This window comes from Triticum aestivum, chromosome 6B (genome assembly GCF_018294505.1).
Source record: "Triticum aestivum cultivar Chinese Spring chromosome 6B, IWGSC CS RefSeq v2.1, whole genome shotgun sequence".
In the NCBI taxonomy this organism is placed as follows: domain Eukaryota; kingdom Viridiplantae; phylum Streptophyta; class Magnoliopsida; order Poales; family Poaceae; genus Triticum; species Triticum aestivum.
This window is the reverse complement of record NC_057810.1, coordinates 215466154-215483975: the sequence shown is the minus strand read 5'-3', so window position 1 is coordinate 215483975 and position 17822 is coordinate 215466154.

Genomic DNA, 17822 nt, shown 5'->3' with positions numbered 1-17822 from the left:
CATTTTGCATATTGCGGGCTTCATGGCCCTTTGCGAGCTGTTTTTGGGCATCGAGGCTCGTTTTGCGCTGTGGAAGAAGCTGTTCTGCCTTGTGCCCCGTTCTCAAGAGGGGTCAATATATCAAGTGGGCGGAGCCGAACTATGGCGCATCGCCAGGACCGGATATCTATCCGGAACCTCGAAGAAGGCATCCGAAGACTGGCCTACGGCATGGTTTTATATAGAAGATGTCCCCCTGCCGGACCCTGTTCGGGTCGGCCTCCCTGAGTTTAATAACGCTCCTTTGAAGAAACGCCTAAGCTGGCGTCCACGGAGCCCTCAGAAGGAAAACGACAGGGACGTCCTTTACCTGATGAGGCGGATAAGGTTGTTAGCTCATTCCGGAATGACCATGATCGGGGTCATGGCCACATGCATTATGCGGGGGGTGCAGCCGCTCCAGTATAGAGGCCACACCATGTGGGATTTCAATGGGGAGGATGATGCCACCCGCTGCGGCCGTAAGGGGCCTGGATCGGTTGCCGATCTAATGAAGATCTTGTCCGCACTGTACAAGGGAGAAGAGGAGGAATTTCTCCACGTCAATCCACAAGGCGGATTTTCTATGCACAATCCTCCGAACTGGGTAAGCGGACATTTCTTTTTGCCTATCCGATCCATATTCCCATAGTCAAGTATCTCATTTTGTGATTTCGGCGTAGGAACTACGCCAGGCCGTAAAGGACATAAACAGCCCGCCTCCACAACCCGAGGATCCGGAACGGTTCCTCGATCTAACCTCCCAAGAGGATCCGGACATATCGGTGGAGCTGATTGATGGGGTAGTTCACCAACTGAGCATCGATAATGCCTTGGTCACCATTACGGCCGATTACCCCGGAATACTTCCAGCCTCACAGGTAATTGAGACCAAAGTCCCAATACTTTGAAAATGACCCATCCGTGCTTATTTTTGATCACCGTATACCGATGGCGTTTCGCAGGGGGCGCCCTTGAGGCGGAAGGCCGAGCCCGCGGCAGCTAACCAACAAGGGGCAGCATAGCCCAGCAGGCTAAAAAGAAGTATCAAAACTCCGGTGCAACAGTATGGCATGCCACCTTACTCCCGGGCTTTATTCCTAGGAGACATACTAACGCTCGTGCTTTTTCAGGAAGAAGAGCACTCGCCAGACTGTATCCGGAGAGGTTGCCAATCAATCCTCCGCTCGCTAGGCTCCAAAGCCAGGTCCAGAAGCGGAGGCAAACACGAGGCGTGCGTCGGATGCTCCTCCGACAGAGGATGCCAATAGGTTATCTGCCACCAATTCCGAGGTGGAGAGTGCCATGAATCACAGGCATCACCGGACAGTTGTTCGTGACGCATGTTTCTCCCCAGAGGCATTGGATGCCTTTAATTCGGGAGATGCGCACCTCCGTGCCGCTCAAAATGGTCTAGCCAGAGCCACGGAGCAGTATGTAAAAGACATACGTGTGAGTATATTTGACAGTTATATATGCCAGTAGCCCACGAGACTTGAAATAGTTAGAATAACTGATTTAAGGATCATTTATTGTGCAGGATCTTTCAGAAAAGAATACCCAACTACCCCAGGAGCTGGAGGAGTGCAAAGCCCAACTTGAGGCCGCACTAGCCGCGGCGGGGGAAGACAAAGAGACCCCCTCTGGTAATATATGCTTCAGAAGATAAGTAATTTGTGAAGTGCGGCGTGTGTATAAGTCTGACAATAATATTGCAGATGGCGCCGGGATAGATCCGGACAAGCAACAGCTCATGCGCCAGTTAAAGGCCGGCGAGAATGTGCTTACAAGGGTGAGGCAAGAGAAAAATAATCTCCAAGATGCCAACACCCAGCTGGGTGAGGAACTAAAGGATGTTCGTGCCCAGCTTTCTGACTTCGTTAAGGAGAATCGGCGGCTTCGACGTGGCATTTTTAGTAAGTGCTTGAACGAACCTTGAAAAAGAGTTCGGCAAGGAAGTCGACTGACAGAGTTATGTCTGTAGGTATGCTCACAGGCCGTCCTGCAGAGGAAATGCCCGGTTCTACGGGTGACCTTCTTCCCGAGCTCTTGCAACTGCACGAACGAGTTCGGCAGGTGATGAAAGACGTCGCCCAGGCCTTGTGGCCATCTGTCTCCCTGCCCGAAGGCCTTGGAGAGCTTGCAGAGAGGCTTCAGGGAGCACGACGGCACTTCCGATTATGGAAGATATCGGCCTGCCATCAAGGCGCCAGGGAGGCCTGGGCCATGGTGAAGATGTGGTACACGAAGGCTGACCAAAACCACATGGCCAAGGTCGGGCCTGTGGGGCCCGATGGGAAGGAGATCCCTGTGAGCTTAGTGTACGGCCAAGTAGAGTTGGCCGCAAAGTATTCCCAACAGGACTATAAACTAGACAGCCTATTAGATGGCATTGAAGATGAATACAATCAGTCGAATTGACTATGTAACTTAAGATGACATGAAAAATGCCTTCTAGCCGGATTGTAGATCGCTTGTCATAGCGGACCTTTTCGCTTCAACCTCGGGACCCAATAGTCTGGAGTGTGTCCGAATACCCTCGCGGTTATATAAGAACCGGGGCATGCGTGGAGACCAGGCGTAGGGGTCATTAGTGCTTTATCAGACAAGTGCCCAACTAGTTATGTTATATTACATGGTTCGTAAGAAACATCTTCCAGGGAGAATAGTTCCGTTAGGGGTTCCTTTCCCTGGGAGGCATGCCCTAAAGTGCATGTCCGGACTGCGAAAAAAGCAGAGAAACATCTGGGGGCAGATAAATAGGTATTAAATCGTCTTTTTGTTCACCGACCGAATATTCCCTTAAGAACGCTAGCTTTCGGCTTCACCCAGTCTGAGGTACACATCCGGCTGACCCGGCGGTAACAATCACAGAGGTGCTCCCTTTACCACCTAGCCGAATAATCGGGAACGTAGGGGTAAGCACAGGAGCCAGGAAACCCAGCTTGGCCAAAACTTATGTCATATCGATGCATATAGTGGTGAATAAAAGGTACATGCGGAAGTGTGACACATGTGTTGGGCACGGAGCCCATATAAATAAGCTTCTGCTAAAGAAGCCCCGAGGTATAATGAGTGCGGATAGCGCTTCAAGTGTGTGCGAACAATGCATGAACAAGCTTTCAAAGGATGTAATAGAAAAGGAGGGAGAAGGAGAGAAACAGAAGATAGCTAATATGTAAAATATAGATGGAGGAAGGAGACGAACTCAGAATCCGGCGCTAGGCGTAGAATCTTCGGAGATGGGCTGCATTCCATGGGTTCGGCTCGAGTCAGTTATCCGATGCATCTCGTAGACAGTATGCTCCACCGGTTAGGACTTGTTCGATGATAAAGGGGCCTTCCCATTTGGTCTTTAGTTTGTCCTTTTTCTTGTCCGGCAGGCGTAGAACTAACTCGCCAACGTTGTAAGTTTTGGCCCGTACTTCTCTGCTTTGGTATCTTCGAGCTTGCTGTTGATAGAATGCGGAACGGGCTTTTGCCACGTCACACTCCTCCTCCAATGCGTCCAAAATGTCCTACCGATCGAGCTCGGCTTCTCTTTCTTCGTACATGCGCACGCGAGGTGAGTCATGAATTATGTCGCAGGGCAGAACTGCCTCTGCGCTATATACCATAAAGAATGGTGTAAATCTGGTGGTGTGATTCGGAGTGGTCCGCAGTCCCCCGAGTACGGAGTCGAGCTCCTCTACCCAGTGTGTGTTAGATTCCTTGAGGGACCGCACTAATCTGGGTTTGATGCCACTCATGATTAGACCATTTGCTCGCTCGACTTGACCGTTAGTTTGAGGGTGATAGACTGAAGCATAGTCGAGCTTGATGCCCAAGTTTTTGCACCAGAGTTTGACCTCGTCGGCCGTAAAGTTCGTGCCGTTATCAGTGATGATGCTATGGGGGACACCGTAACGGTGTACGACCCCTGATATGAAGTCTATCACCGGTCCAGATTCGGCCGTCTTAACAGGTTTGGCCTCTATCCATTTGGTGAATTTATCCACGATGACCAGTAGGTATTTTTGCTTGTGGGTTCCTCCTTTAAGGGGTCCAACCATGTCAAGCCCCCAGACCGCGAAGGGCCAGGTTATGGGTATAGTTTTGAGGGTGGTGGGTGGCATGTGGCTTTGATTAGCAAAGAGCTGGCAACTGACGCATCGTTGGACTAAGTCCTGAGCATGTGCCCGGGCCGTTGGCCAATAAAATCCTGTACGGAAGGCCTTGCCTACAAGGGCCCGGGCTGCGGCGTGGTACCCGCCAAGTCCGGCATGAATTTCAGCCAAAAGATTCCGCCCTTCCTCTTCGGAGATACACCTTTGAAGGACTCCGGTTGTGCTTTTCTTGTAAAGCTCTCCCTCATGGACCTCATAGGCTTTAGATCGCCTCACTATGCAGCGGGCCTCGTTTTGGTCCTCGGGAAGTTCCTGCCTGGTTAGGTAGGCTAGGAATGGTTCCGTCCACGGGGCAATGACTGCCATTATTATGTGGGCTGAAGATGTTACTTCGTTGGCAGAACCACCAATTGTGTCAGAATGTTCGGTGTCGGGCAGTGCGGTTGGGTCCGGGTTGTTATTTCCGGATTCCCCCTCCCATAGTATAGACGGCTTGAACAGCCTCTCTAGGAAGATGTTGGGAGGGATGGCATCGCGCTTTGCGCCAATGCACGCTAATACGTCTACTGCCTGGTTGTTATCCCGGGCTATATGGAGAAATTCGAGCCCTTCAAATCGAGCTGACATTTTTAGGACGGCGTTGCGATAAGCTGCCATTTTCGGATCCTTGGCATCGAAGTCTCCATTTACTTGGGATATCGCGAGGTTCGAATCCCCGCGCACCTCTAGGCGTTGAATGCCCATGGAGACTGCCATCCGGAGGCCGTGTAGAAGGGCCTCGTATTCGGCTGCGTTGTTGGAGTCCGTATACATTATCTGGAGTACGTATTGAACCGTATCTCCGGTTGGGGACGTCAAAACGATGCCAGCCCCCAGACCAGCCAACATTTTGGAGCCGTCGAAGTGCATTATCCAGTTGGAATATGCGCCGTACTCTTTAGGGAGTTCGGCTTCAGTCCATTCGGCGACGAAGTCGGCCAAAACTTGCGACTTAATAGCTCGCCGTGGCTTATAGGTTATGTCGAACGGGAGGTGCTCAATGGCCCACTTGGCAATCCGGCCCGTCGCGTCGCGGTTGTTTATAATGTCGTTAAGAGGTACTTTGGAGGCTACTGTTATCGAACACTCTTGAAAGTAGTGTGCAGCTTCCGGGATGCCATGAACACCGCGTACGCTATCTTTTCATAATGCGGGTACCATGACTTGCATGGAGTTAGGACAGTGGACACGTAGTAAACTGGTTTTTGAAGGGGGAACTTGTGTCCGTCCATTTCTCGTTCGACAACGAGCACTGCGCTCACAACTTGATGAGTTGCCGCGATATATAATAGCATTGGTTCGCCCATGTTGGGCGCGGCCAGGACCGGGTTTGTTGCCAATATGGCTTTTATTTCTTCGAGTTCGGCCATGGCGGCATCCGTCCACTCGAAGTGTTCGGTGCGTCGAAGGAGGCGATAAAGAGGTAATGACTTTTCTCCTAAACGGGAGATAAAGCGGCTTAGAGCCGCCATGCATCCCGTCAATTTTTTTATTTGTTTGAGGTCCTTTGGGATATCCAATTGTGACAGAGTTCGGATCTTGGCTGGGTTTGCTTCAATTCCTCTACCGGATACAATGAAGCCCAAGAGCTTTCCGGCTGGTACGCCGTAAACGCAATTTTCCGGGTTAAGCTTGTTGGGGAACGTAGTAGAAATTCAAAATTTTCCTACGTGTCACCAAGATCTATCTATGGAGAAACCAGCAACGAGGGGAAGGAGAGTGCATCTACATACCCTTGTAGATCGCTAGGCGTAAGCGTTCAAGAGAACGGGGTTGAAGGAGTCATACTCGTCGTGATCCAAATCACCGGAGATCCTAGTGCCGAACGGACGGCACCTCCGCGTTCAACACACGTACAGCTCGGTGACGTCTCACATGCCTTGATCCAGCAAGGAGAGAGGGAGAGATTGAGGAAGACTCCATCCAACAGCAGCACAACGGCGTGGTGGTGGTGGAGGAGCGTGGCAATCCTGCTGGGCTTCGCCAAGCACCGCGAGAGAGGAGGAGTACTTGGGAGAGGGGGAGGGCTGCGCCAGAACTTGGGGTGCGGCTGCCCTCCCACCCCTCCATTATTTATAGGTGGGGGAAGAGGGGGCCGCCCCCCTAGATCCAATCTAGGGTTGGGGGCGGCGGCCAAGGGGGGAGGAGTGCCTCCCAAGTCAAGTGGAGGCCCTCCCCCTTAGGGTTTCCCCCTTCCCATGCGCATGGGCCTTGGGGGGGCTGGTGCCCCTGGCCCATTAAGGCTAGGGCGCCCCCTTACAGCCCATGCTACTGTATTGGACGTGGTGGAACAATTTCCGGACCTCCGGACCCCTTCAGAATCCTCCGGAACCTTCTGGAAGCTTCCCGGTACAATACCGGAAAAACCCGAACTTTTCCCGGAACCCGAACAACAACTTTCCATATATAAATCTTTACCTCCGGACCATTCCGGAACTCCTCGTGACGTCCGAGATCTCATCCGGGACTCTGAACAACATTTGGTAACCACATACAAACTTCCTTTATAACCCTAGCTTCATCGAACCTTAAGTGTGTAGACCCTACGGGTTCGGGAGACATGTAGACATGACCGAGACGTTCTCCGGTCAATAACCAACAGCAGGATCTGGATACCCATGTTGGCTCCCACATGTTCCACGATGATCTCATCGGATGAACCACGATGTCAAGGACTCAATCGATCCCGTATACAATTCCCTTTGTCTAACGGTATTGTACTTGCCCGAGATTCGATCGTCGTATACCGATACCTTGTTCAATCTCGTTACCGGCAAGTCTCTTTACTCGTTCTGTAACACATCATCCCGTGATCAACCCCTTGGTCACATTGTGCACATTATGATGATGTCCTACCGAGTGGGCCCAGAGATACCTCTCCGTTTACACGGAGTGACAAATCCCAGTCTCGATTCGTGCCAACCCAACAGATACTTTCGGAGATACCTGTAGTGCACCTTTATAGCCACCCAGTTACGTTGTGACGTTTGGTACACCCAAAGCATTCCTACGGTATCCGGGAGTTGCACAATCTCATGGTCTAAGGAAATGATACTTGACATTAGAAAAGCTTTAGCATACGAACTACGATCTTTGTGCTAGGCTTAGGATTGGGTCTTGTCCATCACATCATTCTGCTAATGATGTGATCCCGTTATCAACGACATCTAATGTCCATGGTCAGGAAACCGTAACCATCTGTTGATCAACGAGCTAGTCAACTAGAGGCTCACTAGGGACATGGTGTTGTCTATGTACCCACACATGTATCTGAGTTTCCTATCAATACAATTATAGCATGGATAATAAACAATTATCATGAACAAGGAAATATAATAATAACTAATTTATTATTGTCTCTAGGGCATATTTCCAACAGTCTCCCACTTGCACTAGAGTCAATAATCTAGTTCACATCGTCATGTGATTAACACTCACACGTCACATCGCCATGTGACCAACATCCAAAGAGTTTACTAGTGTCATTAAACTAGTTCACATCATCATGTGATTAAGACTCAATGAGTTCTGGGGTTTGATCATGTTTTGCTTGTGAGAGAGGTTTTAGTCAACGGGTCTGTACTTCACAAGTCTCTAGGGCATTCTGTAAATGCTGCTTCCACGCTCCACTTGGAGCTATTCCAAATGGTCGCTCCACTATACGTATCCGGTTTGCTACTCAGAGTCACTCGGATAGGTGTTAAAGCTTGCATCAACGTAACCCTTTACGCCGAACTCTTTATCACCTCCATAATCGAGAAACATATCCTTATTCCTCTAAGGATAATTTTGACCGCTATCCAGTGATCCACTCCTTGATCACCTCTGTACCCTCATGCCAGATATGTAGCAAGGCACACATCAGGTGCGGTACACAGCATAGCATACTGTAGAGCCTACGTCTAAAGCAAAGGGGACGACCTTCGTCCTTTCTCTCTTTTCTGCCGTGGTCGAGCTTTAAGTCTTAACTTCATACCTTACATCTCAGGCAAGAACTCCTTCTTTGACTGATCCATCTTGAACACCTTCAAGATCATGTTAAGGTATATGCTCATTTGAAAGTACCATTAAGCGTTTTTGATCTATCCTCATAGATCTTGATGCTCAATGTTCAAGTAGCTTAATCCAGGTTTTCTATTAAAAAACACCTTTCAAATAACCCTATATGCTTTCCAGAAATTCTACATCATTTCTGATCAACAATATGTCAACAACATATACTCATCAGAAATTCTATAGTGCTCCCACTCACTTCTTTGGAAATACAAGTTTCTCATAAACTTTGTATAAACCAAAATCTTTGATCATCTTATCAAAGTGCATATTCCAACTCCGAGATGCTTACTCCAGTCCATGGAAGGATCGCTGGAGCTAGCATACCTTTTAGCATCCTTAGGATCGACAAAACCTTTCTGATTGTATCACATACAACCTTTCCTTACGAAAACTGGTAAGGAAACTCGTTTTGACATCCATCTGCCAGATTTCATAAATGCAGCTAATGCTAACATGATTCCGACGGACTTAAGCATCGCTACGGATGAGAAAATCTCATCGTAGTCAACTCCTTGAACTTGTGAAAAACTCTTTACCACAAGTCGAGCTTCATAGACGGTGACATTACCGTCCACGTCCGTCTTCTTCTTAAAGATCCATTTATCTCAATGGCTTGCCGATCATCGGGCAAGTCCACCAAAGTCCAGGCTTTGTTTTGATACATGGATTCTATCTCGGATTTCATGGCTTCTAACCATTTGTCAGAATTTGGGCCAACCATTGCTTCTCCATAGCTCGTAGGTTCATTGTTGTCTAGCAACGTGACCTTCAAGACAGGATTATTGTACCACTCTGAAGCAGTACGCATCCTTGTCACCCTACGAGGTACGGTAGTGACTTGATCCAAAGTTTCATGATCACTATCATAAGCTTCTACTTCAATTGGTGTAGGTGCCACAGGAACAACTTCCTGTGCCCTGCTACACACTAGTTGTAGTGACGGTTCAATAACCATATCAAGTCTCCACCATCCTCCCACTCAACTTTTCGAGACAAACTTTTCCTCGAGAAAGGACCCGATTTAAGAAACAATCCCTATTGCTTTCGGATCTGAATTAGGAGGTATACCCAACTGTTTTGGGTATCCTATGAAGATGTATTTATCCGTTTTGGGTTCGAGCTTATCATGATGAAACTTTTCACATAAGCGTCGCAGCCCCAAACTTTTAAGAAACGACAACTTAGGTTTCTCCAAACCATAGTTCAAATGGTGTCGTCTCAACGGAATTACGTGGTGCCCTATTGAAGTGAGTGCGGTTGTCTCTAATGCCTAACCCATGAACGATAGTGGTAATTTGATAAGAGACATCATGGTACGCACCATATATCCAATAGGGTGCAACTATGATGTTCGGACACACCATCACACTATGGTGTTCCAGGCGGTACTAATTTTGAAACATTTCCACAATGTCTTAATTGCGTGGCAAAGCTCGTAACTCAGATACTCATCTCTATGATCATATCATAGACATTTTATCCTCTTGTCACAATGATCTTCAACTTCACTCTGAAATTACTTGAACCATTCAATAATTCAGACTTGTGTTTCATCAAGTAAATATACTCAACATCTACTCGAATCATCTGTGAAGTAAGAACATAATGATATTCACTGCATGCCTCAGCACTCATTGGACTGCACACAACAAAATGTGTTACTTCCAACAAGTTGCTATCTTGTTCCATCTTACTGAAAACGAGGCTTTTCAGTCATCTTGCCCATGTGGTATGATTTGCATATCTCAAGTGATTCAAAATCAAGTGAGTCCAAACGATCCATCTGCATGGAGTTTCTTCATGCGTATACACCAATAGACATGGTTCGCATGTCTCAAACTTTTCAAAAACAAGTGAGTCCAAAGATCCATCAGCATGGAGCTTCTTCATGCGTTTTATACCAATATGACTTACATGGCAGTGCCACAAGTAAGTGGTACTATCATTACTATCTTATATCTTTTGGCATGAAAATGTGTATCACTACGATCGAGATTCAATAAACCATTCCTTTAGGTGCAAGACCATTGAAGGTATTATTCAAATAAATAGAGTAACCATTATTCTCCTTAAATGAATAACCGTATTGCGATAGACATAATCCAATCATGTCTATGCTCAACGCAAACACCAAATGACAATTATTCAGGTTTAATACTAATCTTGATGGTAGAGGGAGCGTGCGATGTTTGATCATATCAAACTTGGAAACACTTCCAACACATATCGTCAACTCACATTTAGCTAGTCTCCGTTTATTCCGTAGCCTTTAATTTCAAGTTACTAACACTTAGCAACCGAACCGGTATCTAATACCCTGGTGCTACTAGGAGTACTAGTAAAGTACACATTAACATAATGTATATCCAATATACTTCTATCGACCTTGCCAGCCTTCTCATCTACCAAGTATCTAGGGTAATTCTGCTCCAGTGGTTGTTCCCCTTATTACAGAAGCACTTAGTCTCGGGTTTGGGTTCAACCTTGGGTTTCTTCACTAGAGCAGCAGCTGATTTGCCGTTTCATGAAGTATCCCTTCTTGCCCTTGCCCTTCTTGAAACTAGTGGTTTCACCAACCATCAACAATTGATGCTCCTTCTTGATTCCTACATTCGCGGTGTCAAACATCGTGAATATCTCAAGGATCATCATATCTATCCCTGATTTGTTATAGTTCATCACGAAGCTCTAGCAGCTTGGTGGCAATGACTTTGGAGAAATATCACTATCTCATCTGGAAGATCAACTCCCACTCGATTCAAGTGATTGTTGCACTCAGACAATCTGAGCACAAGCTCAACGATTGACCTTTTCTCCCTTAGTTTGCAGGCTAAGAAAATCGTCGGAGGTCTCATACCTCTTGACGTGGGCATGAGCCTGAAATCCCAATTTCAACCCTCGAAACATCTCATATGTTCCGCAACATTTCGAAAAAATCTTTGGTGCCTCAACTCTAAACCGTTTTACTGAACTATCACGTAGTTATCAAAACGTGTATGTCCGATGTTCGCAACATCCACAAGCGACGTTTGGGGTTCAGCACACTGAGCGGTGCATTAAGGACATAAGCTTTCTACTGTCCGCATAATCGCTACTGTCAACTTTCAACTATATTTTCTCTAGGAACATATCTAAACAGTGGAACTAAAGCGCGAGCTTACGACATAATTTGCAAAGATCTTTTGAATATGTTCAAGATAATTAAGTTCATCTTATGAACTCCCACTCAGATAGACATCCCTCTAGTCATCTAAGTGATTACATGATCTGAGTCAACTAGGCCGTGTCCGATCATCACGTGAGACGGACTAGTCATCATCGGTGAACATCTTCATGTTGATCGTATCTACTATACGACTCATGCTCGACCATTCGGTCTCTTATGTTCCGAGGCCATGTCTGTACATGCTAGGCTCGTCAAGTCAACCTAAGTGTTTCGTGTGTGTAAATCTGGCTTACACCCGTTGTATGTGAACGTAAGAATCTATCACACCCGATCATCACGTGGTGCTTCGAAACGACGAACTTTCGCAACGGTGCACAGTTAGGGGGAACACTTTCTTGAAATTTTAATGAGGGGTCATCTTATTTACTACCGTCGTTCTAAGCAAATAAGATGCATAAACATGATAAACATCACATGCAGTCAAATAGTGACATGATATGGCCAATATCATTTTGCTCCTTTTGATCTCCATCTTTGGGTCTCCATGATCATCATCGTCACCGGCATGACACCATGATCTCCATCATCATGATCTCCATCATCGTGTCTTCATGAAGTTGTCTCGCCAACTATTACTTCTACTACTATGGCTACCGGTTAGCAATAAAGTAAAGTAATTACATGGCGTTGTTTAATGACACGCAGGTCATACAATAAATTAAGACAACTCCTATGGCTCCTGCCGGTTGTCATACTCATCGACATGCAAGTCGTGATTCCTATTACAAGAACATGATCAATCTCATACATCACATATCATTCATCGCATTCTTCTTGGCCATATCACATCACATAGCATACCCTGCAAAAACAAGTTAGACGTCCTCTAATTGTTGTTTGCATGTTTTACGTGGCTGCTATGGGTTTCTAGCAAGAACGTTTCTTACCTACGCAAAAGCCACAACATGATATGCCAATTGCTATTTACCCTTCATAAGGACCCTTTTCATCGAATCCGATCCGACTAAAGTGGGAGAGACTGACACCCGCTAGCAACCTTATGCAACAAGTGCATGTTAGTCGGTGGAACCTGTCTCACGTAAGTGTACGTGTAAGGTCGGTCCGGGCCGCTTCATCCCACAATGCCGCCGAATCAAGATTGGACTAGAAACGGTAAGCATATTGAACAAAATCAACGCCCACAACTACTTTGTGTTCTACTCGTGCAAAGAATCTACGCAATAGACCTAGCTCATGATGCCACTGTTGGGGAACGTAGCAGAAATTCAAAATTTTCCTACGTGTCACCAAGATCTATCTATGGAGAAACCAGCAACGAGGGGAAGGAGAGTGCATCTACATACCCTTGTAGATTGCTAAGCGTAAGCGTTCGAGAGAACGGGGTTGAAGGAGTCGTACTCGTCGTGATCCAAATCATTGAAGATCCTAGTGCCGAACGGACGGCACCTCCGCGTTCAACACACGTACAGCTCAGTGATGTCTCTCATGCCTTGATCCAGCAAGGAGAGAGGGAGAGGTTGAGGAAGACTCCATCCAACAGCAGAACAACGGCGTGGTGGTGGTGGAGGAGTGTGGCAATCCTGCAGGGCTTCGCCAAGCACCGCGAGAGAGGAGGAGTACATGGGAGAGGGGGTGGGCTGCGCTAGAACTTGGGGTGCAGCTGCCCTCCCACCCCTCCATTATTTATAGGTGGGGGGAAGAGCCCCCCCCTAGATCCCATCTAGGGTTGGGGCGGCGGCCAAGGGGGGAGGAGTGCCTCCCAAGTCAAGTGGAGGCCCTCCCCCTTAGGGTTTCCCCCTTCCCATGCGCATGGGCCTTTGGGGGGCTGGTGCCCCTGGCCCATTAAGGCTAGGGCGCCCCCTTACAGCCCATGCTACTGTATTGGACGTGGTGGAACAATTTCCGGACCTCCGGACCCCTTCAGAATCCTCTGGAACCTTCTGGAAGCTTCCCGGTACAATACTGGAAAAACCCGAACTTTTCCCGGAACCCGAACAACAACTTTCCATATATAAATCTTTACCTCCGGACCATTCCGGAACTCCTCTTGACGTCCGAGATCTCATCCGGGACTCCGAACAACATTCGGTAACCACATACAAACTTCCTTTATAACCCTAGCTTCATCGAACCTTAAGTGTGTAGACCCTACGGGTTCGGGAGACATGTAGACATGACCGAGACGTTCTCCGGTCAATAACCAACAGCGGGATCTGGATACCCATGTTGGCTCCCACATGTTCCACGATGATCTCATCGGATGAACCACGATGTCAAGGACTCAATCGATCCCGTATACAATTCCCTTTGTCTAACGGTATTGTACTTGCCCGAGATTCGATCGTCAGTATACCGATACCTTGTTCAATCTCGTTACCGGCAAGTCTCTTTACTCGTTCTGTAACACATCATCCCGTGATCAACCCCTTGGTCACATTGTGCACATTATGATGATGTCCTACCGAGTGGGCCCAGAGATGCCTCTCCGTTTACACGGAGTGACAAATCCCAGTCTCGATTCGTGCCAACCCAACAGATACTTTCTGAGATACCTGTAGTGCACCTTTATAGCCACCCAGTTACGTTGTGACGTTTGGTACACCCAAAGCATTCCTACGGTATCCGGGAGTTGCACAATCTCATGGTCTAAGGAAATGATACTTGACATTAGAAAAGCTTTAGCATACGAACTACGATCTTTGTGCTAGGCTTAGGATTGGGTCTTGTCCATCACATCATTCTGCTAATGATGTGATCCCGTTATCAATGACATCTAATGTCCATGGTCAGGAAACCGTAACCATCTGTTGATCAACGAGCTAGTCAACTAGAGGCTCACTAGGGACATGGTGTTGTCTATGTACCCACACATGTATCTGAGTTTCCTATCAATACAATTATAGCATGGATAATAAACGATTATCATGAACAAGGAAATATAATAATAACTAATTTATTATTGTCTCTAGGGCATATTTCCAACAGTCTCCCACTTGCACTAGAGTCAATAATCTAGTTCACATCGTCATGTGATTAACATTCACACGTCACATCGCCATGTGACCAACATCCAAAGAGTTTACTAGTGTCATTAAACTAGTTCACATCATCATGTGATTAAGACTAAATGAGTTCTGGGGTTTGATCATGTTTTGCTTGTGAGAGAGGTTTTAGTCAACGGGTCTGTACTTCGCAAGTCTCTAGGGCATTCTGTAAATGCTGCTTCCACGCTCCACTTGGAGCTATTCCAAATGGTCGCTCCACTATACGTATCCGGTTTGCTACTCAGAGTCACTCGGATAGGTGTTAAAGCTTGCATCAACGTAACCCTTTACGCCGAACTCTTTATCACCTCCATAATCGAGAAACATATCCTTATTCCTCTAAGGATAATTTTGACCGCTATCCAGTGATCCACTCCTTGATCACCTTTGTACCCTCTTGCCAGATATGTAGCAAGGCACACATCAGGTGCGGTACACAGCATAGCATACTGTAGAGCCTACGTCTAAAGCAAAGGGGACGACCTTCGTCCTTTCTCTCTTTTCTGCCGTGGTCGAGCTTTAAGTCTTAACTTCATACCTTACATCTCAGGCAAGAACTCCTTCTTTGACTGATCCATCTTGAACACCTTCAAGATCATGTTAAGGTATATGCTCATTTGAAAGTACCATTAAGCGTTTTTGATCTATCCTCATAGATCTTGATGCTCAATGTTCAAGTAGCTTAATCCAGGTTTTCTATTAAAAAACACCTTTCAAATAACCATATATGCTTTCCAGAAATTCTACATCATTTCTGATCAACAATATGTCAACAACATATACTCATCAGAAATTCTATAGTGCTCCCACTCACTTCTTTGGAAATACAAGTTTCTCATAAACTTTGTATAAACAAAAATCTTTGATCATCTTATCAAAGTGCATATTCCAACTCGAGATGCTTACTCCAGTCCATGGAAGGATCGCTGGAGCTAGCATACCTTTTAGCATCCTTAGGATCGACAAAACCTTTCTGATTGTATCACATACAACCTTTCCTTACGAAAACTGGTAAGGAAACTCATTTTGACATCCATCTGCCAGATTTCATAAATGCAGCTAATGCTAACATGATTCTGACGGACTTAAGCATCGTTACGAATGAGAAAATCTCATCGTAGTCAACTCCTTGAACTTGTGAAAAACTCTTTGCCACAAGTCGAGCTTCATAGACGGTGACATTACCGTCCACGTCTGTCAGGACCCCGACTCAATGCCACATCGATCTAGCATGTAACACCTCATATCACTTTGCGGCCTCACGCACGGTATCCCCACGGGTGTCGCCTTACCTTTGCCCGGGACCGTTTGCGCCTTTTGGCACACGTATATGATAGTGTCGCTAGCATCCATATGATAAGGAGCCTGGGCTGACATGGCTAGTCGTAAACCCAAAGTGGCACAAACTTACAGGGACAGGCATCCATGACCCAACATCGTACGTGTCGGTCATCAGCGAGTGAATCCAGGCTGTAGCACTGGGCTAGCAGGACTCCGGTGAACCGGGCTGTAGCGGGCTAACAGGACTCCGGTATTCATCGCGTGACATTTCCCCGAGGGGACAGACACAGGAACGAAGAAGGACACATGCCGGCCAGCCTAAGTGTTCCGGAGCAGTAGCAAGCTACCATGGCTCGGTGGAAACACTAGGAGGCATTTCCCGATAAGAGGGGCTACTAAGGATAAACAACTAGATAGTCAGATCCCACACATACCAAGCATTTCAATAACATACACACAATATGCCCGATATGTGCAAATACAACATGGCATCACAACATGACTCTGCGACTCAAGTATTTATTCATTAGGCTCCGAGGAGCGAGATATTACAAACATAGGTCTCATGACCCAACATTCAGAGCAAACAAGTCAAGCACAAGCGGAAGCTTAACATGTCTGAGTACAGACATCTACAAATGAAAAAGGCTAAGAAGCCTGATAATCTACCAGATCCGGCCGAGGGCACAAGATCGTAGCTGAGGTAACAAGCTAAACGTCGAAGTCCACGTGGAACTACTAGTGAGACTGAAGTCTCTCTGCAAAAACATAAAATAGGCAAACATGAGTACAAATGTACCCATCAAGACTTACATCAGAACTAACTACATATGCATCATTATCAATAAAGGGGTGGTGGAGTTTGACTGCAGCAAGCCAGCTTTGACTCGGTGGCTAACCTGAACTACGACTGCAATGTAACTCTTTGAGGTGGCGCACACGAGTCCATATATTCACCATATCAATACACCACTATGGATCCGCTCCCGTCTCCCTACGAGAACGCCATCCATAGCACTCACGCTTATCTTGCATATTTTAAAGTATCCACTTTCACTTGTCTATGAACTATGCAAGGGGTCCAAGTTTCCATATCCGAGGAATCCGGCTATTCGAATAGATAATGATAACCCTGCAGGGGTGTACTTCTTCACACACGCTCCCGCCACTTATCGCCCTGTACACGTCATGTACCTCGGCAACTTTCAAGCGGAAGCCGGGCGAGGGAGTCGGCCACGACCTGACTAACCAAACAAGTCTCTCGTCCAGGTTTGTCGCCTATTCGGGTTCCATCCGCAAGGAGATCCGGACGGGGTGTCGCTCACGGCCCCAAACGATGTGAGCAGGGTTCCCAAGCCCACCATCCGGGTACCACTTGGTACACCGTGCCACTGTGCCTAGTCTGTCCCAAGCCCACCTATACCGGGTGCCACTTGGTAGACTACTAACACTACCTACAAACACCAGAAACTAGTTGCAACTCCTAGACAGAGATCATGTTGATTAATAAGTTGAGAGGGGTCGAGTTACCGGAACCCAATGTGTGGTAGTAACTGTTCATGGAGCACAAACACAGAACTCAGTTCCTGAGGACGGCTGCAATGAGACAACCCACCATGTACTCCTACATGGCCTCTCACCGCTACCTTTACCAAATCGTGTTCACACACTTAGCTCACACACAGTAGGACATGTTCACACGCCTCTGATTCATCCCCGATGAATCAGACCTGACTCAACTCTAAGCAGTAGCAGGCATGACAAACAAGCATGAATGAGTAGGCACATCAGGGCTCAAACAACTCCTACTCATGCTAGTGGGTTTCATCTATTTACTGTGGCAATGACAGGTCATGCAGAGGATAAAGGGGTTCAACTACCGCAGCATGTAACAGTTGAATCGGTGTTGTCCTAATGCAGTAAAAGAGAGCAGGAGCGAGAGAGTGGGATTGTATCAGAATGAACAAGGGGGTTTTGCTTGCCTGGCACTTCTGAAGATAATATAGCTCTTCATCGGTGTCATCGATCTCATCATCGGAACCACGTCTACTGAGGGGAACAATTACCGGCAACAGAGAAAGAACACAATCA